This window comes from Talpa europaea (genome assembly GCF_964194135.1).
Source record: "Talpa europaea genome assembly, chromosome: 3".
NCBI classification, from domain to species: domain Eukaryota; kingdom Metazoa; phylum Chordata; class Mammalia; order Eulipotyphla; family Talpidae; genus Talpa; species Talpa europaea.
The window spans coordinates 52,141,800-52,149,032 of record NC_140069.1 but is presented as its reverse complement, the minus strand read 5'-3'; positions in this window follow the sequence as shown (position 1 = coordinate 52,149,032).

Below are 7,233 nucleotides of genomic sequence, written 5' to 3'. Positions count from 1 at the left end.
GCCGTTACAATAAACCATAAAGGGGTATTAACCAAAAATACTTGAGTACCAGGAAGAATATATGTGAACTCAATTATTAATATATTCCTCAAAGACAGGAAACAGGAACACGCATAAAACTTACTAAAGGCAATCAAACCTCAGAGTCTATAAACAGGACAGCAGAAGTAAGAGCTGAGTTTCCCAGCAGAATCTAGAGTTCAAATAGGAAGCAAAGGTATAGTAAGCAAGAGAACCAGACCTGACATAAAACAAAATGATGATTGAACTGTCTGTGGGACAACTGTGCTAATCAATCTCCTCCATTATCTATTACACTTTCCTCTTGTGTAGTAACTGCCATTGCTTTTATACCTAAACAAAAACAAGAAAATCGTTCTCGAAAAACATTGAAGTATGCTATTTACTTTGGGAAAAATTCCAGCTTCTAGTTGGTGTCTCAGGAAAAAAAAAAGTTTCACTTTTGGGAACACCTCAGCTATTAGCTTAGTCAAACTACAGATTTCTTTTAAAGGCTTTAAAGCCATTATGGTTACAGAACATATTTTGAATACCATAAACTTGACATTGTAAAAGCAACAGTATAGATACTAAGAGTTAGGAATTAGGACTTGAAGAGATATTAGAAGTGTAGAAATGCTAATTTCCTCATGTTTATATACTGCATTTAGGAGATGTCCAAAATTGATAATAAACAGATAAATATATACAATTATGAAGATAACCTAAAAAGGGACAAGGGAATTCATGGAGTAATCAAATACTGTCTAAAGTTAATATACCAAGAGATTAGATACGGTTGTATCTTTTTTAAGTTATGGAGGTTGTAACTACCAAAAAAGAAACAGTTGATTAAGCAACTGAGATGCGTATATTTCTAAAGTTTTGAATTCCTGGGTTTTAGAACTAAAATTGCTGGTTTTGAATGTTTTTAAATCATGTTTATGCATTGCATAAAAGGAAAACAAGGCCTAGTTGAATGAAAAATTTTATAGATTATTTTATGATTTTTCTAATCACTTCATTGCACCAAAAAGCTTAGTAACTGTAAAGTTTACTGAAGAAAAATCAAAATCATTTGCATGAAATCACAAATGATATCTTAACTTGAAAAGCAATTTTGTAAGTAGAACTTAAAATATACATTTGGTTTCCAGCTACTTAGGCAGTATTACTGCTTAATGGAAGCAGAATGTGACAGACATCAGAATATGACCATGAGAAGCTGAAAGAAAAAATGAAATTAATCTTCCTTTAATCTTGGTAATATTGAAAAGAGATCAGAATAACTGAGGGCATCTAGCTCCTAGTTTGATTTTTGTCTTACTATTTTGCTTATACTTTTGTTATTTATCTATGCATCTAACTTACATTGACCATACTCAGTAGCATACACCTTTTAGTTTCAATGAATGAGCTCATGTCTGAAGTTGGCTTTATACACTGAATGTTGAATCTCATTCTCTATTACAGTTTGTTTCCCTTTCCCTAGAAAACCTATTTGTGTAAGCTTTCTGGAACTTCTTTATCCTTATTCATTCAACTGGATCACCATCCTCTTACAGATAAGATTCAGGGTCTACCATGTTGCAAACATAAGCATCCCACTTAATTTTGCTTGATGGACTGGCCTAATAAAATATTTTTGGAGGTGCTGAATTTTGCCAGCTTGACTTTTAAACATCCTATTCATTATTTCTATCTCAGTTAATATATCCCCTCTTGGAAAACCTTATGTAACCCCAATAAATGAGGTAAGTTCCTCCTGTATTGTAATCCAACACTACCTAATAGCTATATTAGAATTATGTATACTAGTAACAGTAATTACCCAGTAATAATCCCTCTAGATCCTCATGTCATTTGAGTGTTTTTAAGATAAAGAACGATGTGGTATAACTAACAGACCAGATAGGTTTAGCTGCAATGAGGAAAGGGTAGACTTTTGAAGTCTTAAGTTTTTCAACTCGGTATATATATTCTCTCTAGAAAATCAATTAAAGACTTACTTCAGCTTTTCTCTATATATTTTTAAAAATTAGAAGTAATCAAGTGTGCAGTCAGAATTGCAGTTCTAAAGTCTGAAAAAGCCATTCAATAAAAATAAAATCCATACTGAACTATCATGTTTACATCTTATTCACAGAAGTTTTTGAAAACTTAAAACTATATGGTATGAGACTAGTGGCATGCATGTATACAAGACCTTAAGTCCAAGTTTGGGATATGTATAGCCAAATAAAAAGCAAAGCCAATTATGTTTAATCTAGTTAGGACTCATACCTATGTCACTTGTCCCACCAGCACCATGCTGTCTAAGTGAGACTACAATGACAGGGTCAGCAAAACATGAGAGAATAAATGGCTGTAGAATCACAGTTATAAGAAAAATGGAAACTTTGAAAGGGTTTATGACTTGCCTTGACACACTGTCAGTTCAGATAATCAGTATTGCATGTGGCTATAAAATTCTTGCATAAATATTTGAACAGCCATTCAGTTTTTAGCTGATTATACACCACAAATAAAGTTTTAATATAATGAAACATTATTTAAATAAAGCATTCCATATATGAGAATCTATCCCACTTAAATGGTAACAGAACTCTACTGAATTACTTTCATAGATAAAAATGGTAGCAAACATTTGAGTGTCAGGCACTGTTTAAAACCATCTGATATTAATTCATTTAATATTCAAAACCACCCCAGGACAAGATGTTGTTATCATCCTTCCAGAGTGGAAGGATGATAACAGAGAGGACACAGAGTTGACAGTTTGCCAGGACTCAGATCTAGGAAGTCTAGTGTCTGAAGCTCTGTTTTAACTACTAAGTTAAAAGTCTAATAAAAGTTAATATTAAACATATATACTAAAACTTAAAAGCAAATGCAAGTTATTTTGATTGTTAAACAATACCAATATAATTTAGTACTATTTTCTGTATTTCCCTTCATTTCTTCATTATCCAACTAGCATTTTTCTAGAAACCAGCAAAATCAGTTATTAGAACATACCTGTTTTGTCTTTAAATATTCATAAGCATTACATGACCCAATTATGTAATATGTCTAAAGAAATTTTGCTTATTCTTTTCTAATTGGGCCCACTTCACCTAGCATTGAAATCTACATTTAGGACAGAAATTACTATCCTTATATGAGATATCTTGAAAGATTAAAATAAAAACCCTTTTATTAGAATTTCTTTATAAAACTGCACTGTATTTTCTATACTATAATATTAAGATATAATTACAAGAGCCCAAAGAATAAAAATTATTTTAAAAACCTAAAGTGGATCTTCGGCTCCCTTGCCCCTCCCTGGCCTGGTTCCACTGGTCTGGGAGTCCCACTTTATTTCTATTCCTTTTCTCCACAATAAACTTTTTCTTTCTCAAAAAAAACCAAACAAACAAACAAACAAACAAAAAAACCTAAAGTGGAGAAGAGGAAAATTAGTGTATATTAACTTATAGTTTTACAATTGATATAAAAGGAAACTTCAAATACTGTACAATAAGGTGTTATAGAACACTATATTGTTATAATACACTATTCCAGTTATTTATTACTCATTAGTAATATATACAGCAATCACAAAATCAGAAAATAATGGGTAACAGTCAGTGCTTCGGGATGACATAATATCTATGTTATTTTAAGCAGTTCAAAGCACTTGGTACTTAGTTTTTTTCTAAATTTTGCACTATTACCACTTACTTTTACATATTCTAAATAGCATTTTCCTCCAAAAAGTAGACTCTTCAGCTCTTGGTACTAATTCTTAAAAGTCAATAAACCTGAAAATATAGATAACCTTTTCAGTTTTTTATTGCTCTACCACAGGCATAAAGGCTCAAGGAACGTGTGCATTCTAAAGAAAATTATGCAATACCTTAAAACTTAAAATATTAAGTAAGTGATACTCACAAGCAGGTAACATCAACTAGAACTTTTTTTTTACTAGTTTTCCTTTTCTTTTACAAGAGAATAATCATTATATTATACTACAAAAGCATGTAGACTCCATAATTTAAAAAATTAAATGTCAGATATACAATGGCATTTTTCTCCAATAATTCACAATTTTTACAATATCTACTATTTTGGAACACATGTTAAAATTCTCACAATTTAAGTATCATTAAATATGAACTGAAACACTTAGCATCTCAAAGAACTGTTAAGAATGGCAGAACTTATAATTATAGTATTAACTATAAACCTTACATTGGTGATATAGCTTCCCTGTGTTATATTATTTCTTAGGTAAACATTCTACTATTGTGTTTTCAAGTGAATAGTTGTGGTCTGAAAATTAACTTGTTACATTGTGAAAAGACTTGAGGTTGTACAATTTTGTTACATAGATACCTCGAAATGTAAGCTATGTCTACCCAACTTAGAATGTGTATCTACTGTTATTACAAAAGGCCATTTTAAATTCATATTCACATGAATTTTATAAGTGGAGCTTAATTCAATTTTGCAAAGGTTTTTATGAAAATCTAATTTGGAAATCTTGCCTTAAGACCCATGAAACTTTCAAAATCTGCTCTGCAGTATTAAGTATGAACCAATTAAAAGTAACTGTTGGGAAATCAATACAAAACTATTGATATTTTGAAATAAACATTACATAATACTGTTGTTATATTTACGAACACATAATTGATGATAGGAGTTACAAGTTTATTTCATACCTAAAGGCTAGTTATTAGTGAGGTCTAAATTTTTAGTGAAATGTTCATTAGCAGCCAGTATTAGTAGGCAACTACATAGAATAATACTGCTATACATTTTGCATTTAATAGCCAACATGTGATATCAGCACAATTCTCAAAACCTGTCATTAGTAGTATATGAATTGCTAGCAAGTGATCTTCCCTGAGGTAAGAGACCATATGCAAATATCTGCTCATTTCCAATCAAGTTTAAATACTTAAAAATAATGGCAATATGGAACAATGGCTGGGAGCCACAGATGCACTACAGATTAATATTTTAATTGCAAACAGCAGTCTTGATTGTAAAATCGAACTAAAAATCATCAGAGGATATAAAGCAAATCTCACAGCCAATAGTATTAGCTAAATTTTTCGGGTCTTTATCCTAGTATTTTCCAATAAAATACCTGAAACTAAGTAAAAGGGGGGAATGGGCTTTAGGTTGCTCTTTTACTAGTTCCCAAGTAACCATTTTCTTACAGTTAATAATTTTCTAGCTCATATTTGGCAATATCTTATTTTCTTCAAATTCAGCATTTCTCATTACCAGTATTCTAGACATAGACCATCTTCAGCCCTACCTGAACTTTGAGCCGTCAATTTAAAATTAAGATTAACTATAGAATGGATTACAGAATAATTAATTTATAACTGAAACACTGCAAATAGATTTTAACACAATTATAAAGTGTTACATCTATGGCTAAAAAATATTTTAACTGATTTAAAAATCTATAGTTTGGATTCTTGCAGTGATTACAAACTGTAGTACTAAAAATTATCAGTCTATATTCATATATTTGATTATGATAACCATATGGAAGGACAAAGGTTATTTAACAACCTAAATTCTGTCCTAAAACTTCTTTGTGAAAATGTTACCTGGCCCATTTCTCAAAAACCATTAATTAACCCAACCAAATTTCAGTTGCTTTAAAATAATTTCAAAAGATTTGAACATTTCTTAAAATCAATCTTTTATTATTCATCAAGGTGAACCCAACTATTATTGTAATATTATAATATTCATACTTAACTGGCTTCTAAGTAGCATTGCTGTGGCAAGGGAAATTAATAGCACTGTCAGGGACTAAGCCCATATTCTAATGTTCACCGATGCATTCTTATTTGACTAAATGCCAAGTATTTAATACTATAGGAAAATAAAATGATTGATATTTTTATTTTATGCAGTGAGAATATATCTGTTAATTATTAACTAAACATATCAAGCCACAGGTGATGAAAATATTTGTTTTTAAAAAGGTGATTATATAATTTATCTGGAAGCAGTACATTTGCTTATTAACATTTTTATTTAAATTAAGGAAAAAAAGGAGGTGAGGGAGTATGTTTCAATGGCTGAAAAAGCCAAAAATAATTATAGTGGTTAGTGACATTTGTAGTTTTTAGACTAATACACAGAAATCACCTATATAAACTATTGGGAAATATCATTTGTAGCTGTATTTCTAAATTTTCCTGCTATTTTGAGATAAAGATACTTGAAAGGAAATTTGGTAGAAAAAAATATGACTTTAAAATGTGGTAATGTGACAAGACTAATTCGAATAGTATTTTGCTCAGATAGCACTTGCAAAATGTCTATATTCTCTATTCTTTCCTTATTCAAAATGTAGTTAATTTATAAGTGGATTTTAGTCAGAAACACTTTCATAGAAAGAAAACCAAAACCTCCCTCATTTGGAAACACAGTTAAATTACTGTCTATATTCCTTCTGTAGCAAGACACCTGGTAATATACTTTCTGGTGTACATTTTCTGAGAATGCAAACACAGTTCTGTATCTTGTTGCATGTGTAATCAGACAACCAGGCTTTGAATGCACTAAGATAAGAGATTGTATTAACATACATTTTGTCTTTCATCCATTCAAATTCAACTTAATTTCAGTGAACAGAGGAAAAAGATGAATTGAAATGTACATTTCAGGTTACAGATTTGCAAAATAGGATATAATAGTGCAATACCAATCTCAGGATAAACATTCTTTGTCTTTAGGGAATAAGCACAAAAGCTGCTTCTTGAAGAAACTGGCACTAAAAATTGGATGAATACACCATTTAAGCAAATACCCAGCTGATCAAGGTATGATGCAGTAAAATTTGCATCCAAATCCAAGTGAAGCCAACAAAGAAAACCTTATGAGTCCATAAGAAAAAAAAGGAAACATTTTTGGTTCAAAGGGGCTCAAAGACACTTAGCATATACAAGCTTAAATACCATTGATCAAAATTGTATAACAATGTAACTCATTCATAAAGATAAATTCTTATTTATAAATTCTCTGTGAATCTGACAAACTGAAAATTAGAGATTAACTACTGCTACCATTATTTTTATAGTTTCTACCACACTTTGCAATCAACTTTTCTGCAAGATTAAAGAAAAAAAAATTCGGTGGTACTTTTAACCAGCCCAGGATTCAAAAATAATGGTAACATATTATCAACAATAGAGCACACAATTGGCTGTGTTGGCT